Source organism: Microcaecilia unicolor, chromosome 10 (genome assembly GCF_901765095.1).
Source record: "Microcaecilia unicolor chromosome 10, aMicUni1.1, whole genome shotgun sequence".
Lineage (NCBI taxonomy): Eukaryota > Metazoa > Chordata > Amphibia > Gymnophiona > Siphonopidae > Microcaecilia > Microcaecilia unicolor.
This window is the reverse complement of record NC_044040.1, coordinates 159,810,258-159,829,592: the sequence shown is the minus strand read 5'-3', so window position 1 is coordinate 159,829,592 and position 19,335 is coordinate 159,810,258. Positions and strand designations below refer to the sequence as shown.

The window sequence follows — 19,335 nt, the reverse complement described above, 5'->3', positions numbered from 1 at the left end:
GAAAAGGCAACTTCACCAACCTTTGCTTAGAGGCCATGTCCGCTGCCCAGTGTCGTAGCCACAGACGACGGTGAGCCGCCACTGCTACTGCCATTTGTTTAGCCGAAGCTCTGACAAGGTCATAAAGGGCATCAGCCAGAAAGGACAAGGCCACCTCCATCCGCGGAGCCACATCAAAGAAGGGCTCCGCTCCATCTCCGGCTGAGCCACTGCCTGTTGCAGCCAAGCTAGGCAGGCTCTCACAGCATAACAGCTGCATGCAGATGCCCGAACAGTGAGACCTGCAATTTCAAAGGACCGTTCAATGCTGTTTCCAGCCGACGGTCTTGAACATCCTTCAGGGCAACACCTCCTTCAACAGGGAGGGTAGTTCTCTTTGTCACCGCAGTGACTAGGGCATCCACTGTAGGCATTTGAAAACGAGCCATATGTCCCTCATGCAGAGGGTATAACTGCCCCATAGCCCTGGAAACTCTCAAAGGTCCCTCGGGGTCAGCCCACTGAGCCGAAACAAGCTCTAGGATGGAGTCATGCAAAGGGAAGGCCCGAGCAGCTTTCTTGGTACTAGCCATCCTGGGATTACCCGAGGCCATGCCACTGTCAGGATCTTCAATCGAGAGGGCCTGCAGGGTATCTGAAATAAGCGCTGGCAGCTCATCACGGTGGAAAATCCTCACCGCGGAGGGATCATCCAGATCCTGTGGTAAATCCGCACCTGACTCTGGTTCCTCAGACCTAGAACATCTGTCAGAGTTCTCCGAATCCTCACACCCCGACCACGGGGGGGAAAAAGGTGCACCACAATCTGAAGGGGAATTAACCCTTCTGCGCTTATCTTTAGGCCAAGCATCCGGGAAAAAAGCCTCACTGGGCAGTCCCAGGCCAGAATCCATCGGGGGGGAGGGGGGGCAATCAGAGGAGCCTCAGGCGACCCTTGAGGAAGGACTCTTTTCATCATGTATGCTTTATGCAGCAAAAGCACAAAATCCGGGGAGAAAATCTCACCCTGGGCACCCAAATCCTGTCCGGTGCTAGCCACTCCTGAAATAACCTCATCTCGAGGTGCCCCACCCGGCTCAGGTCTCTCCGTGTCCACGGAGGCCGCGCCATGTGGTGTAAGCAAAATGGCGCCCGCTGCCAGCTCAGAGCGGGAAGAAACATCGCTCGCATGCTCGGGCCGGCTCCTACGCCAGTACAGCACGATTTACAGAGCCCTGCTGCTGATTGCGCTTGCCACAAGTGGAACAGCGCTTTACATTGTCCGCAGCCATCGCCGAAAAACGGCGGTAAAATCCAAGATGGCGGTTTCGCGCCAAAATCGCCCCGATCGCGGGCCCACCCCGGAGGAGTTGGAAAACACTCTTACCTCAAAGGATCTAGTGTACAACTACGATCCTGCTGAAAATCAGGTCAAAAAACCTCTGTTCCAGCGTCTCTACGTTTAAAAACGCGACGCAACTTTTTTTTTTTTTTTTTTTTTTAAGCTGTGAGGAAAGCAGAGGTATTGAAGACTCCGGAGGCTCAGATGAGTGGGAAAGGCATGGAAAGGGCGAACCTATATGCCTGCATCCACTGTTGGTGGGTAAGGACAGGGAAAGCAAGGCAATATGTCCACATCCACAGAGGTATGGGTAAGGCAGGGAAAGGGCTAACCTATGTGCCTTTAAAGTGAGGCTGCTATAGCCTCCAACACCCCGGTTAACAACTGGCAAGCCAGGAACCACCTCCCGGCAGATTTTTCTGGAGCTCGAACAAGCTGCAGCCACCCTGCTAGGGGAGATAGAGAATACTGAAGAGGCAGTAGAGCTAGCTGGCCAAGAGGGCACTGTGAAAGTTTGAGTGCTCTCTATCTCCCCTGCTGGTTGATGGACATAACCCATACGTAATGGCTTCATCTGCTTGATGACAAGGAAATTGTCCTTAAACTGTTCAGTTTGTGCTTCTGGGTGTGACTTTCTGCCATCAGTACTATCTTCTGTGTATGATATGGTAAAACTAGAAAAAGAAGCTAATTCACAAGTGTAGAATATGAATGACTCTTCCACTACAGTCATTAGCACAAAATAACAAAAAATTAAAATTTGGTTTTGTAAAACAAAAATGCATGTCTGCATTTGGAAAAAGTTACGAAGAATTAATGCACCAACCTTTGGAAACTAGGTCTTAAATCTGACTAAAGTTACAACTTAGATAAACAATATGGTGTAGTCAAGTCCCCAGTGAATACTATGAATAACTATTCTCTTCACAGAACTACTATATGTCACAGCATAATTAGAAGCATCTTGCAGTGAAGGAGTCAAAGTAGTCAAGTAGTCATAATTGGATTGAAATATTAGTGCTGTGTGAAGTAGTTCACAAAGAAATTTGGCAGCACAAGATAATTATAGAAATACTGTCTGGAATCCTCAGACATATTAAGACACAAGTGTCTGAAAGTAAGTGCATAGTAAAAAATACATTGAGCTCAATTTGTCAGGGTTTCCCCAGTTGACAAAGGAGAAAACCCTTGATAAATCACACTCACAAATTGAAACATAGGGATTGGTAGTTCATCACACCTTTTTTTCTCCATGAATGCCCCTTTCTCTAACATAGGAGTTTCCTTTCCAACAAAACTCAGGCATCTAAATCATAACTCCCAAGCTGATATACAGTTCAAGTGAAGAACTAGAAAGAACATTGAACTTAAATGATATCTCTTTGGATGCAAGATGTCACTTCACCAGTGCCCAAGACCCTTTTTAGTTCTTATATCTTTTTCCTCTTTTACCATTTCTGTTGTGTTAGTAGACATGCACATAACAAGCAGCCCCTTTGGAGCTTATAATCTAGTCAAGAAGCTTCAGGAAATGTAGGGGCCCTTTTACTATAGTGTGGTGAAATCTGGGCTTAATGCATTTTTATGTGGGACTTTCCCATGCGCTAAGCCCAGATTTAAGGCAACATTTGTTTTTGAGGATTTATTTTTAAAATATTTGTAGGTCATATGCTAATGTTCCATTAGTGCATGAGACCTCAAAAAATTGACATAAGAAATGCTAGGTGCTCCCGCATTAACTCTGTGTTATCCAGTTAGCATGCACTAATCATAACATGCTAGCTGGATATACGCAGGAACACCCAATCTTTGCCCACGACATGCCCCCTCCATAAATATTTTAAAAAATAAGTAATACAGCATGAGTTATCATGCACTAACAGGCAACATATTTTTATTTTTTCCATTTTTTCTTATTATTCGGTTTTGGTTTCTAGACAACTCCTCTCTTGCCAAAAATGAAATACAAGGCTCCTTCTAATCTTGGCCAACATTGTAAAGTATGAAGAATTTCCAAAAATGTTATCAATTCAGAGGAATGAGAGCTTACTCCTTAGGGAACTCACTATTCTAAAGAAATAAATATAATAATCCAAATTCCTCTTCTCCACAGGTGACATCTCGCTGCAGGATCAGTCTTTCACAAATTTTCCTTGGAGAAGGTAATGTTCACTGAAATCATTCTGACAATTGCATAATGCCATGCCAATACCCAGTCCAGAGCCAAATGTGACGGGCCATGTCTTCCTTTTGAAGAACAGGACTGAAAAAAACTATTTGTAAGCCAAACCCAGCACCTAATTTCATGACCACGTCAGCCATACACTGATCCCATTTCTTCCCGAGCTCCTGTGCCGACATCTTGCCTTCACACAAAAAGCTTTACCGTGTTTTGCAGTAGTTTGTTCTTGTGTGCTAACCCCGCATTTAGGGCTTAGTGCCCTTTAGTAAAAGGGCCCTGTATTTATTATAGAAATCGTGGTTAACATCCCAAGATTACAATCAGGAAGAACCAGAGTTTAATATTTATTGAGAAAGGTAGGATTTATTAAATCAGACTGGGGTGAAATGGATAAATAAGGAATAGTAATTTCTCTCTTCAAGCAGTTCTAAGATGAGGGCCCACATAAAATAAAGAAAGTATTTTTGTCAATCAACATAAAAATTAAGCAGTGCAATTTGCTGCTAGGTGTGGTCAAGGTAGTTAGCATACTTGAATGTAGCTCAGGCAACCCTCAGCGGAGGAATGCTGGCTTCGGCCTAACCCCTGGTAAGCCTTTCCTCAGCTGAGAGGTGCCCAGCTCTACCACCGGCTGCCTTTCAGGTGCTGTGGAGGACTTGCAGCTCATCTGCATATCCTTACAGCCTTCTCAGGGGTGACACCCAGGTCCACTCCGATCCACTCAGGGCCTCTGCTCTAGGTGCCACGCGCCTAACGGCGCATTTTTCTCTTTACATCTAATCTTCTTCCCAGTTGCTAAAGTACCTCAGTCATTTATGGCCCCTATTCACATTCTCTTCCTAGCCCTGTCCCTTCCTAATCTTTTCCCTCACCCCCTACCTCTCTCCCCTACAGGAACTCACTGCCCATCCATCGACTTCATCACCTCACCTTCTCCCCTACCCTCTTCCTCCCTCTCGGCTTTTAATCTCCGCCTCTTTCTTCCGTCCATTTTGCCTTCCCCATTCCACCTAAATACCTCTCGCCTTCGTGGCCACACCTCTCCTACTCTCCTCCGCTCTCTTTTGCTCCTTCTCTTACTCTCAGCCGGTGACATCAATCCCAATCCTGGCCCCCCTCACCAACTATTATCCCAACTCTACAGATCTCACCGCGACCTCTCTAACCTCATCTCTATTTCTCTACTCCCCTCCTCTTCTCTGCCCTTCTCTTGCGCCCTATGGAATGCCCGCTCTATCTGTAACAAACTCGCCTATATCCAGGACCTCTTTATCTCGCGTCACCTCCATCTGCTCGCCCATAACAGAAACCTGGCTCTGCCCTGATGACTCTGCTTCAGTCGCAGCCCTGTGCCATGGCGGTTATCTATTTTCACATACTCCTCGCCCTGCTGGCCGTGGAGGCGGTGTTGGACTACTTCTCTCTCCCTCCTCCAGATTTCAACCCCTTCTTCCACCTCAATCTCACTGTTTTTCCTCCTTTGAAGCCCACTCTATCCGCCTTTTCTCTCCTCTGCCTCTTCGAATAGCGGTCATTTATCGTCCCCCTGATAAGTCCCTTTCATCCTTTCTCAGTGACTTTGACGCCTGGCTTGCCTTCTTCCATGATCCTTCCTCCCCCTCTCTCATCCTTGGTGACTTTAATATTCCTGCTAATGATCCTTCCAACTCTTATATTTCCAAGTTACTCGCTTTAACGTCCTCCTTTAATCTCCAACTATGCTCCACCTCCCCCACTCATCAAAATGGTCACTGTCTTGATCTCATCTTCTCCTCCAACTGTTCACCCTCTAGTTTCCTTGCCTCTGATCTTCCCTCCTCTGATCACCATCTTATAACTTTCACACTTAAATCTCCTCCCTCCCAGTCCCGTCCTATCTTATCTAATTTATCTAGGAATCTTCACGATATTGACCCTTCATCTCTATCCTCCCATGTTTCAAACCTCCTCTCTACTGTGGCACCATCCACGTCTGTCAACGAGGCTGTTTCTTCTTACAACAATACTCTATCCTCTGCCTTAGACACTCTTGCACCTTTGATGACCCGCCCTGTAAGGTGTACAAAACCCCAACCTTGGCTGACTTCTAATATCCGCTACCTACGTTCCTGTACCCGCTCCGCCGAACGCCTCTGGCGGAGATCTCGGGCCCTTGCTGATTTCTTACACTTTAAGTTCATGCTGACCTCCTTCCAATCTGCTCTTTTACGTGCCAAACAGGATTATTATATCCAACTGACCAACTCTCTTGGCTCTAATCCTCGACTTCTCTTCACCACATTGAACTCTCTCCTCAAGGTGCCCCTCCCCCAACTCCCCCTTCATTATCTCCTCAGACCCTTGCTGAATTCTTTCACAACAAGGTTCAAAAGATAAACCTTGCTTTCTCTACCTCATCACCTCTCCCTCCACAAGTCAGTTCCCCTCTCTCTCCTTTCCCTCATTCCCTTTCCTCCTTTCCTGAAGTTACTATTGAGGAAACTACACTTCTCCTTTCTTCCTCAAAATGTACCACCTGTTCCTCTGATCCCATTCCGTACCTTCTTAATGCCATCTCTCCTGCTCTTATTCCTTTTATCTATCACATTCTCAACCTCTCACTTTCCACTGCGACTGCCCCTGCTGCCTTTAAACATGCTGTGGTCACACCTCTCCTTAAGAAGCCTTCACTTGACCCTACTTGTCCCTCTAATTACCGACCCATCTCCCTCCTTCCTTTTCTCTCCAAATTACTTGAGCGTGCTGTTCACCACCGCTGCCTTGATTTTCTCTCCTCACATGCTATTCTTGACCCACTACAATCTGGTTTTTGCCCTCTCCACTCAACCGAAACTGCACTTACTAAAGTCTCCAATGACCTATTACTGGCTAAATCCAGAGGTCAATATTCCATCCTCATTCTTCTTGATCTTTCCGCTGCTTTTGACACTGTCGATCACAGCATACTTCTCGATACCCTGTCCTCACTTGGATTCCAGGGCTCTGTCCTTTTCTGGTTCTCTTCCTACCTCTCCCTCCGCACCTTTAGTGTTCACTCTGGTGGATCCTCTTCTACTTCTATCCCTCTGCCTGTCGGCGCACCTCAGGGTTCTGTTCTTGGTCCCCTCCTCTTTTCTATCTACACTTCTTCCCTTGGTTCATTAATCTCATCCCATGGCTTTTCCTACCATCTCTATGCTGATGACTCCCAAATCTACCTTTCTACCCCTGATATCTCACCTTGCATCCAAACCAAAGTTTCAGCGTGCTTGTCTGACATTGCTGTCTGGATGTCTCAACGCCACCTGAAATTAAATATGACCAAAACCGAGCTTCTCATTTTCTCCCCCAAACCCACCTCCCCGCTCCCCCCCGTTTTCTATTTCTGTTGATGGCTCTCTCATTCTCCCTGTCTCCTCAGCTCAAAACCTTGGGGAGGAGGAGTGGCCTAGTGGTTAGTGCAGTGGACTTTGATCCTGGGGAACTGAGTTCGATTCCCACTGCAGCTCCCTGTGACTCTGGGCAAGTCACTTAACCCTCCATTGCCTCTGGTACAAAATAAGTACCTGAATATATGTAAACCGCTTTGAATGTAGTTGCAAAAAAACCTCAGAAAGGTGGTATATCAAGTCCCATTTCCCTTTCCCTTCTCTGCTCATAACCAGCAGATCACCAAGACCTGTCCTTTCTTTCTTTACAACATCCATAAAATCCGCCCCTTTCTTTCCAAGCACTCTACCAAAACCCTCATCCACACCCTTGTCACCTCTTGTTTAGACTACAGCAATCTGCTTCTTGCTGGCCTCCCACTTAGTCACCTCTCCCCTCTCCAGTCGGTTCAAAACTCTGCTGCCCGTCTCATCTTCCGCCAGGGTCGCTTTACTCATACTACCCCTCTCCTCAAGACCCTTCACTGGCTCCCTATCCGTTTTCGCATCCTGTTCAAACTTCTTCTACTAACCTATAAATGTACTCACTCTGCTGCTCCCCAGTATCTCTCCACACTCGTCCTTCCCTACACCCCATGGATAAATCCTTCTTATCTGTTTCCTTCTCCACTACTGCCAACTCCAGACTTCGCACCTTCTGTCTCGCTGCACCCTATGCCTGGAATAAACTTCCTGAGCCCCTACGTCTTGCCCCATCCTTGGCCACATTTAAATCTAGACTGAAAGCCCACCTGTTTAACATTGCTTTTGACTTGTAACCACTTGCCTCCACCTACCCTCCTCTCCTCCTTCCTGTACAAATTAATTGATTTGATTACTTTATTTTTTGTCTATTAGATTGTAAGCTCTTTGAGCAGGGACTGTCTTTCTTCTATGTTTGTGCAGCGCTGCGTACACCTTGTAGCTCTATAGAAATGCTAAATAGTAGTAGTAGTAGCTCACCTTGAGCAATACCTCTCCTGGCTTCTTATTCCATACTGCCCAAACAGAAAGAACGTTGAGATCTGCCAGAAGAACCAACTTATCATCCCAATTTATCATGTACTAATTCATGAACACATCCAGAAAAAACGGAATTACAATATTACAATAATCCAGTCAAGATATCAGAAAGGTGTGGAAAAGAATATGGGACAATTCAAAGTCAAGAAACCTCTGTACGTGATGCAGCCCATGACAAAAAAAGCCAAGCTTAATCACATGGGAAATCTGAAATTGAAAAGACAGCTTAGAGTCTAGGATGACTCTTAGATAACAGAAGGAGATAACCATAGTAATTGGGAGACTAAAAAGAACCGGGATTAAAGATGGTTGATGCAGAAGACCGGTCACCCAACAGGCTACTGTTTTGTTGGGGTTAAGGACAAGTCTGTGCTCGTTCAACCAGGAGGCAAGCATCAAGACAGCATCAAGGTCAATATGAAGCAGTGAGCACTGACAAATTAGCAGAATATAGTCAATGTATAGGAAGGTTTTGGCATTGTGAGATTGGATGAGGGTAGTCAAGGTTCTAAGATAGATATTGAGTAGGATAGATGATAGAATAGAACCCTGCAGAACTCCAACGGTGATGAGATGAGAAGGTGAATAAGCAGACTTGAAATTAACAGTGAAGACAGGGACCTCATCATTGGAATGCCCTCCCTTGATCATTGAGACTTCAAGCTGTTTTATCAACTTTCAAAGCCAAACTTAAAACTCACCTATCAGGGCCGCTGAGACGGGGGGGGGGGGGGGGTGCAAAATTCCCCGGGCCTCCAAGGGGGGGGGGGGCAGGTGCCAGGGTCTCTCTCTCTCATGCTCTTGATAGGACCTGAGTGATCGCATCCTGACTGGAGCAGGAGAGAGAAAACTCCAGTGCTGGGTTCCCCTTGGAAGCTGGGGAGGACCCAGAGCTTCCTCCAGCGTTGCTCTTCTGCCCATTGCTGAGCAGCTGCTTTTCCTCTCAGGTGCATGTGCTCAGTTTTCAAACCAAGCATGCCCTGAGAGGAAAAGCAACCGCAGGGGCAGGCAGTCAGCACTGATTGAAGACATCTTCTGCTGGTGGCATTTCGGGATCCCTGCCAGCCAAGGTATTTCAATCCTGTTGTGGTAGTGGCAGCGATCATGGGGGGCGGCAGCGGATGACAATTTTGGGGAGGGTAGCAGCGGCCCTGACACGGGCCTGGTGGCAGCAGCTTTGTCCCGGACTCGGTTCATTCTCTCAGCGGCCCTGTCACCTATTTGCAGATGCATATCAATGAATCTATTTTGAATGTCGGGACAGAGCAATCTGTTAACAGCAGAGCACTCTTATTGCATTTTTTTCTACCTAGGTAGTAGCAATTTTCAGTCCTAACTTTATCCAGCCAGTTATCCAGGTACTAGTCTGAATATCGGCAGATACCTGGATAGCTTCCAGTGGTTCCCTGTGCCCTGGCTATATAATGCTAGTACCCAGATTAGGTTTGGCATTGAATATCCAGGTCAAACTGAGCCTGTAGAAGTAGAAGTCAATACCTTTACATTTTCTGACTGCCATGGGCTGAATATCACAAATTTGCTACAGGAAAGCAGGTGAGCTAGATGTACATTTTACAAGAGATAAACAAAAATGCTAAAGCCCTTGTCAGCAGGGGAGAACAGGTATGCTGGAGTTGCATATAGCTACTCTACTGTGAGGTAGGGGAGAAATAAGATGATTTGGCGAGTCACCCCTTCTTTATTCTCTCCTCACAGGACAGTCCCAGCCCACTCTCAACTCACTGAAGATTCAGGTACTACAAATGGACACAGGAAGAAGGGGACACATGTATCCTGGCCTGTTGTCTTGTCACATACAATGGTGTTGCTATTGGAAATATTTACTCAATGATTGTCCTTTGTGAAAACAGTTCAAATGGAAAGAAAATGACACAGTAGTTGCATTGCCAGTACATATGACTTTCTTCATGTTTTCTGGAATCATGGGTGCTTAAAACTCAGAATTCTTTCAGATAGATGTTTTACAACTGTGCATTATTACAAAATTGCCTTGCAAATGTTGATAGGTAAAACAAAACAAACAAAAAAACTTTTTGCTTTCTCATCCTGATGTTACAATTCAGACAAAGGAACTCTTTTGTGTCATGCAATAATCTGTGATGCACATAAACACCCTTTAGTTCTCTCTAAAGTCAATGCTAAGAGGCCCAGAGATGACTGAGTGCTCATATTTTAATGTGATATCAGAAAAGCAAAAGCATGCACTCCACATGTTCACCTTTCTCCACTGAGGCCCTTTTCTCTGTTTTCTATCTTTTAACTAGTTCCCAATCTACAACAGAACATTTCTTCCCATCCTTTCTTCAGGAGACTCTCAAACATGGCCTGAAAATCTGGATACACTATCCTCCAGATTCTGTAAAGGTTGCCAAAAATTGTGCGAACAAATTCAGGCACATACCCGATTAATGTGCACAATTTAATTGATAACATGCCAATTAGCTCCAATAGCTGAGATAACAAGCAATTATTGGCACTAATTAGATTTAATTGCAGATCCCACGCATAAGTTAGGCGTGGGATCTGTATCTAAAATACATGTGGCAGTCCAAAAAAAGGGGGCACAGAAATGGGAGGGTCATGGGTATTTTAGAAACATAGAAATATGATGGCAGATAAGGGCCAAATAGCCCATGCAGTCTGCCCCTTCTCAGTAACCACTAACTCCTGCTTTTCCTAAGGGATCCCACGTGCCTATCCCATGCTTTCTTAAATTCTGACACAGTCCTCGTCTCTACAACCTCCACCGGGAGGCCATTCCACGCATTCACCACCCTTTCCATGAAAAAGTATTTCCTTAGAATTGGGCTGGTGGTAGTTCCATTTCAGCTTGTGGTAAGCTCATGTTGGGCTTACTGCTGCTTTGTAAAAGACCCTCTCTATTACCTACTGTAAGGGGTGCATTCTTCCTTTTTAGGGTGAGGTTCAAGAAGAAAGTGGTACTTGAATTTTGCTTTAAAAATGTAAAAGTTTAAAATAAATAAATGTTATGAAAAGGGATGGATTCATGGAATTAACATACTGGCTCCTCTGTTCATGAACAGGGAGCTAGTTGGTACCAAAACATCTTCTCAGTACAGCATGGAATTGAATGAATGAATCAGTTAATAAGTTCCTGCTGCCAGCAGCTTTATCCTTCTAAGATATGTATATACACGCAACATCAATATTTTTCTGACGCTGTGGTGGCAGACTGCGATATATCGAGCTTTTGTCTGTCAAACAGCTTCCACTTATTTAAACGCTGGATGAGTGAATGCAATATCAACCCCCCCCACCACCAAAAAATACCTTTTGATTGATGACATTTATTAAAATGCCATTGATTTATGTATTGTGTTTTTGTTAATTAATAAGTTTAGTACTCATGTCTGTTTTATCATTCCCACCTTAATTCCTGTATCCCTTATTTGTCACTTATCATTTATTAGCTTTTACTATACCATGTCTTGTTGCAGCGCAAATCAGAACAGTTTACAATATAGTAAAACCAGGATAAAACTTGATAAAATGATAGGAAAGATTCCATCTATAACCATACATACAAGAATAAAACCAACCTCCCTAAATAGCATAAAGGCAGACATACCAGTCCAGAGCTGTTTGTCTGTCCTGATTAGATTGTAAGCTCAGTCGAGCAGGGACTGTCTTACACGTTCAAGTGTACAGCGCTGCGTATGTTTAGTAGCACTACAGAAATGATAAGAAATATTAGTAGTCTTATTAGTAGTAATAAGCTGCATTAGACACTAATGTGCACCTAATGCAGCTTAAAATGGCATACCATGGAACATGCTCAGGCATCCTGCGCTAAAGAGGAGATTCTACATATGGCACCTAAAAAATTGGGGCTGAAATCAGTGCCAAGGGTATTCTAGAATTGGCACCTAGATTTAGGCACCAATTATAGAATATGTTTAGTTGATGTTTCAGCGCCGATATCTGCGAGCATCCATTTATGCCAACAAAAACCGGGTGTAAATCTCAGCGCTTAGATTTAGGCGCACTGGGCCATATTCTATAACTAGGCGCCTAAATTTTGGAATGCCCATGAAATGCTCATTTCCTCGTCCATAGCCATTCCCCTTTTTGCCTCTGCACATTAGAAGTTTGTCAAACATTACAGAAGACGCTTAGCGAGTTGTGTACCTAAATTCTAATCAGTGCCAATTAGTGCTTGTTAAGTGCTTGTTATCCATGCTCATTAGCTTGTTAAGCCAATTAAGTTATGTGTGGTGTTATAGAATCTGTGCCAATTTTGGTGCCGAAATCTAAGCGCACTATATAGAATCTGGGGGTAACTGCCAAACATGCGTGCTCTAACCATGTGCTAAAAAGTATGGGGTTTTTTTTTAGGAGGGGGTGCCAGGGTGCAGAGTGTGAGTGTTCCTGCGCTAACCAGTTAGTGCAGCTAAATTGTCATGTGCTAACTGGTTAGTGCACAGATAGCATGTGAGCCTTTACTACCTACAAAATGAGTGGCGCTAAATGCACATACGCTAATGTTCTCAAAAATGGCTGCATGCTAACTGCAACATGGCAGTTAGGTGCATAAATGCTAGTATTCTATAACACGTGTGCAACTACCTGATATGCTCCTGACTGGTCCATGACCCTTCCCAGGTCCATGTCCTAAATTGGAGGTGCTAAGTGCTCTCGTATTAATAGTGGCTGGGGACCATGTGATAATTTGCACTAATGGGGGACAAGGATAAGAAAATGCTGGTTCCATACCCAGTGGTTACCACACAAAATTTCTGGCTACTCGCATTATATTCCTGTATGAAGCCATTGTAACTACTAATTTTAATGTGGCTAAGTAAAAAGGGCCCTAAATCACAATTTTAGAAATCTGGGCTATCCAATCACAAAAAAGTGCATACTGGAAGTGGGCATTTTCTGGCATATTTTGGGCAGGCCTATGACAGGGCTAAAATATACATGTGCATTTGCCAATTCAGAAGGGGAATGCAAGTTTAAGGCCCCAAGATCGATATCAAAATTTACATCTGCTCACAGTGATGTCTAAGTTATATAAAGTTGTTTTGAATAATTATATTGATTTAAGAATTACTTCATATACCATTTTTAATTTTGATATTATTCACTCAGAAGGTTGTGTTTATTTTTGGGTGGCCACATATCTTCAGTACTGACTATAATAAATTGCTGTTTTCAGATCCTTGGTCAATATATCAATCTCTATCTTTTTCTGTTAAAAAAGATTAAATAAAATAATTCACATCCTCATTGTGAGGAAGTAAAGATTTGCCTTTTGATCTTGGGTCATTAATATTGTTTTAGCTGTTTCCACCTTTTTTGGTCATTTATGATCAGTTGTTATTATATTAGTTTATGTACTTTTTTACTCATATTTAATTAGTCATGAACAACTCTCACAACTAACAGCGGCAATGGAGAAGGCGCTGGAACTGCGACTGGGGAAGATATCGGAGCAGATCGCACATTTTGAATCTGTGCTGACAGAAACCACTTAGCGAACAGGAGAGTTAGAGCGCAGAGTGTCCGAGCTCGAAGATGTGAACACCCCAGCCCAACAAACTCTGCAACAGCTAACAACCACGGTAGACGCTCTTACCCAAAAACTAGATGACCTGGAGAACCGCTCGAGGCACAGTAACCTGCGCATAGTAGGATTTCCAGAATCGGTGAGCAACTCGGTGCTGGCGATGGTGGTGGAAGCGTGGCTGATAAGAGAGTTTGCGCTGTCAGATCATGCAGGGGCGCTGAGCTTGGAACGAGTGCACTGCGTGGGCCGAGTTCAAGATGGCCACCAAGGCCCGCGCGTGGTGATCCTAAAAGTGCACAATTACCTGCACAAAGTGGAGATATTAAGGGGATACCACTTGAAACGGGAGGAAACAAAGTACGACGGACATCTCATCCGCATTTTTCAGGACTATTCTGCCTCCCTGCAGGAAAGGCGGAAAAAGTTCACACCGCTATGCCGCAGCACCGGGACCAGACAGATATTACGGGGAATTTTATAAGATGTTGAAGCTACAAATAATCGGCCCGCTCACAAAATATCTCAACACAGTGGTAGAACAGGGACACTTTCCCAAACATGCTAATACAGCATTAATCAGCCTAATACCTAAAAAAAGGGAGAGACCCACTCCAACCTAATGCTTACAGACCAATTTCATTGAAAAACGTGGAAGTCAAACTTTTGTCCAGGATCTTGGCTGATAGATTGTCTCCCCTACTGCCACAACTGATAAAAGAGGATCAAGCGGGGTTTGTCTGGGGACTTCACTCCGTAATCAATGTCCGCAAACTGATATTAACAATGATGGGGGGGGGGGGGGGGGGGGGGGTAGAGCCTCAGGGCTTGATAGTGAGCCTAGATGCAGAACGGGCATTCGATAGGGTGCTGTGGCCCTTCTTGTTTGAAACATTGCGTTGGATTGGACTAAATGGTTGGTACTTGCAAGCAGTAGAGGCTCTATATTTTGAACCGCAGGCCAAGGTCCTGGTCAATGGGACTAGCACGGAGGGGTTTGTTATACAGAGGGGCACACGTCAGGGGTGTCCTCTCTCTCCACTGCTGTTTCTGTTGATATTAGAACCATTGCTGGAGGTGATTATAACACAGGAAAACATATGAGGAATTCAGGTGCAAGGGGGAGAAATTAAGGTATTGGCATATGCCGATGACCTGTTAATGATACTAAGGGAACCCCAAACGTCTCTTGAGAACCTTCTCCAGGTGATACGAGACTATGGCAGACTTGCTGGCCTCAGGCTGAATCTGTCTAAATTGGTAGCCATGCCACTGGGAGAGGGGGTGTGCCAGAACTGGAAGGGGCAGTTTCTCCTACAATGCACAGACGAACAGATTAAATATCTGGGGGTAAACATCCCACAAGAGGTGGGAAGGCTGTACGAAAAGAACGTGATGCCGTTGCTAGAGGAGACCAGGCGCACTTTTCAGATATGGGATGCCTATCCCCTCCCTCTGTCGGGATGCATTGGCTTGGAAAATATGATAATAGTTCCCAGATGGCTTTACCAGTTCCAGATGCTGCCGTTGTATCTGTGACTGAGTCATTCTAGCTAAAATCTTTTCCTCTCTCTGAGGTTTCTGTGGAGGGGGAAGAGGCCAAGACTCACCTTAGACATACTACAGAAGCCAAAGACACATGGAGGGATGGGACTGTTGAACATTCGCTATTTAACAGTGGCATGCTCGATGCGACATATTCGAGACTGGTTAACGAGGCAACAGTGCTTTTCAGTTACACAGCTGGAGGCAGCCTGCTCCCTGGAGATTCACTTAGGCTGGACGTTACACGCACCTGGCAGAGGGCTTGAACCAAGAATCAAGAAGAACCCGCTAATAACATCAGCGAGAGCAGCCTGAAGATGGCTATGTAAAAGACACTGCTTTGAATGGACTGCTACACCTTACTTGCCTGTGCATAACAACCCAGACTTTCCAGCTGGCACGTCTTCTGCAGCATTTGCCCGTTGGCGGAGGTTGGGGATTTACTATTTGTGTCAAATAATCTCCGAGGAAGGGAAAATTCGCCCCTTTCTGGAGCTGTAACAGGAATTTTGCATCCCACCCTCAGATCATTACGCATACCTGCAATTACAGCATTATGTATCAGCCTTGGGCTGGAAAAATCTTACTGAAGATGTACAGTATACCTTAAATACTGCTATGACATTGGGAGCACAGAACATGGTGCCTCTCAGATTCCACCACCGATTTTTACAAGACTCTACAGAAGACATAGACTTCAGAGGACGCGCGCAGATTTGGTCCACAGACTTAGAAGCAGAGGTGACAGAGGAGATATTGCAAAGCTACTTGATCTCTATTCTGCGCAACTTGGCTTTTGTTCGGAACTGGGAACTACAATATAAATTTGCTCTCTGTCTGTACATCTCCCCGAAGAGGGCATACAAGGCTGGGTTTGGTAGCACTGGAACCTGCCCCAGATGCAAGAAAGACAATGCTACACTTGGACACATGTTCTGGTCCTGTCCACGAATCTCACGCTTTTGGGCCCAGCTGATTGCAGAAATACAAAGATATTGGGGCTCCACCATACAGAAACAGCCACTGATACTATTTGACATATACCAATACAAAAATCCCACACATCCTGGATTTAAATCTTTTTTGCGAAGGGCCATTTTGGTGGGGAAAAAGGTTACTTTGCTCAACTGGAGAGAACAGAGGCCACCCTCCATAGGAGCATGACGGACGCATATGATTGAACTGCTAAAATTGGAGAGATGCGAGATTAAAGACCTATCATCTAGCAAGGGCTTGCGATTGCAGCAGATCTGGACGAGATTTTGGGATACTCTACAACCTGCAGCTCGAAGCAGAATTCTCAACTAGACTGTGCACTTATAAGTCTGATAGGGATGTCGGTGCTGAGGGAGAGGGAGGGGGGAAGCAGCTTAGAGTTTCTGATATGTGTATAGCACTCTGACGGTTAAGAAGGCACCCTGTTGTGATAGTAATAAAGATGATTCACACATAAAGGTATGCCTTAGCACGGATGGGGGGTGGTATTGGGGTTACATGTAAAATGTGTGATGGTTTCATGCTCTGTTCATTCAAGCATTATAGTTGTACTTATTGTGAACTTACCATCATTAAAAATGATTTAAACATAAAATTTTTGCCGAAAATGGAAGTGTGGCAAAATGAAAATGGTTAAATGGTCACTTCGTTTACAATTGATCAGCAGTCACACGCTGTTCCTTTTTTCCAACAGACGTTTCAAAAATGGGTTATAATCCTCAAAGGTCTTTCTAAAGACCATTTAACCATTTGACCTCCAGATCGATTCCTAGTACCAGAATCATTTAAGACTCCTGAGGCAGGCCTGTGGCCGAAACACGGTACTGTGTCGAGTCTGTGAATAAAGTCATCAGTATCCCGTCTCCCTGGAGTCATTGGTCCACTTCCCACTTCCCTTTATCTATTGTAAAGGCAGAACATCAAATAAACGGAAACATAAACATACTGTAGGAATTGTTTGAGTTTTTTTTCTTTTTTTAATTTCCGGTTTGTTCTTACTAAATGCCATAGCATGGATTGATAGATTATCCTGCTGCATAATCCTGATCTAGTCTATGTTATTCTAACTATGCCAGTTTGTCAGGATTTGAAAGGGTTAATATCTGCAAATCTCTTGCATACATTTCAAGTGAATGACTAAAAGTGGCTGAAGCCTGTGAAGACAGGATACATTCAGTGTGAGAAATCACATTTACACTACATTTATCATACCAGAATCACAGATGAGGAAGTAGCTGGATGGAGATGAGGAGTGACCTAATGTTTAGTATATCAGACTTTGATCCTGGCAACCTGGGTTCAAGTCTCACTGCAGCTCCTTCTGACATTAGACCAATCACTTAACCCTCCATTGCCCCAGGTACAAAAACTTAGATTGTGAGCCCTCTAGGGACAGAGAAAGTACATGCATATAATGTGTACAGCGCTGTGTATGTCTAGTAGCGCTATAGAAATAATTAGTACTAGTAGCTAATTTATCGGAGAAAAGACTGTTCTCTAAGTGCCCCATTTACTAAGGTGTTCTAGCACTTTTAGCGTGCACAAACCATGTAGATGCCCATAGGAGGATTATCAGCATCTACAAGACTGAGGCGCGCTAAATACACCAACGCGACTCCTGTGTAAGGGCACACTAAGGCCACTTTCTACTGCAGCTCAGTAAAAGGACCCCTTAGTTTCTGGAAGAAAAGTATAGGATGATACATATTTAACCCCCCCCCCCCACCACCACCACCACCACACACACACACACACCATAGGCGTAGCCAGACTAAGGTGGGAGGAGGGTCCAGAGCCCAAGGTGAAGGGGCACGTTTTAGCCCCCCCCCGGTGCTGCCGACCCCCCCCCCCGGCGCCGCTGCCACCAACTTTGACCCCCCCCACCAACGACCCTCTTGACCCCGTCCCCCGTCGCCTACCTTTTCTGGTGGAGACCCCAATCCCCACCAGCCGAGGTTCTCTTCAGGCGCAAGGCTTCGTTCTGTTTCTGTGAGTCTGACGTCCTGCAAAGGTAGCCCACGGCGGGGCGGGGGGGGGAGGGTTGGCGGCAGGAGGTGGGGGGTTGAGAGCGTCATCAGCAGGGGGGTCCAGGGCTAAATTTAAGGGGACCCAGGCCCCTGTGGCCCCACGTATCTACGCCACTGGCGCACACACACACACACCAGATAGAAGTAAACAAGAAGTAAAAAATCTAGTACTGGCACAAATATCCCAACAAATTGAGTCACTTACCAGATATGTATTCTTCATCTGATTTATTAGGCCATTAAACATAAAGCTAGCATCCAATTTAAAAAAAAGGCACTCATTCAATAACTAATTAACTACCCTTTCTGTTAGCATACACCTTTAGCTGTAACATTGCATACATTATAACACTTATGCAACTCTAAAACAGAGAACTCTAATATTTAATTCAATGCAACCACCAGGGATAAAAGATCAGGCATTTTAGAATCAAAGCATAGGGGGATGATTCCTCTTTCAAAACCCCCCCACAAAAATAATTAATCATGCAGAAAAGCATGGAGGGGGGGGGGGCAGCGTTCAGTGTAATCTAATTTAGAGAAGTGCATAAAATAATTCATTGTTCAAGATTCTAGCAAATTGATGTGCTTTCTTTGCTTAGAATCTAAATCATGTTCTGTTTGTTTTAAGGATTTTGCAGTAATAAGAATGGAATTACTGAATATAAGAGTCAAACCTGTAAGGGATCATGATCATGTCCAAAGCTTGATTAAACATTATTGTAGTACAGGTAATCATTAGAGATATTATTCTTTTTTATGTTTTCTTTACTTAAGTCTTCTTTATTGAGGTAGAAATGAACAAAAGAGCATTAGAAATGCCATTTTGATTGAGAACAATTGTTTAGGCTCCTTTTAGGAAGAAATTAAAAAACAAGGGCCCCTTTTAGTAAGCGGCGGTAAGCCCAACGCAGGCTTACCACTCGCTAGACAGGAAGTACCACTGGCTACCGCAGTAGCCTGGTGGTACTTCACACTCCTAGCGCGCCATCATATCTGGTTACCGCTGGGTTAATGCGGGAGCCCCTACTGCCATCTCAGTGGGTGGCGGTAAGGACTCCCCTCCGAAATGGCCTTGCGGCAAGTGCTTTACTTGCCGCACAGCTATTTCCTGCAGGAAACCGAGACTTCCTTATTACCTGCTGCAGTAAAAGGGGGCCTTGGCGCATGTGAAAAACACGTGCTGATTCCAGTGCAGACCCCCTATTGCTGCAGCATGGTAAAAGGGGCCCCTGATGTTTTTTCTTTTTATTCAGACTTAGGGGGTCCTTTTACTAAAGCTTATC

At 44.8% G+C, this 19,335-nt stretch overlaps 1 protein-coding gene and 1 pseudogene across 1 annotated transcript in view; both read right to left on the bottom strand.

The window, feature by feature from the left end:
• CLSTN2 (calsyntenin 2) overlaps nucleotides 1-19,335 on the bottom strand; it is a 1,123,462-nt gene that overhangs the window by 261,435 nt on the left and 842,692 nt on the right. The gene's annotated exons all lie outside the window — the stretch shown is intronic.
• LOC115478651 lies at nucleotides 3,294-18,185 on the bottom strand (annotated as a pseudogene).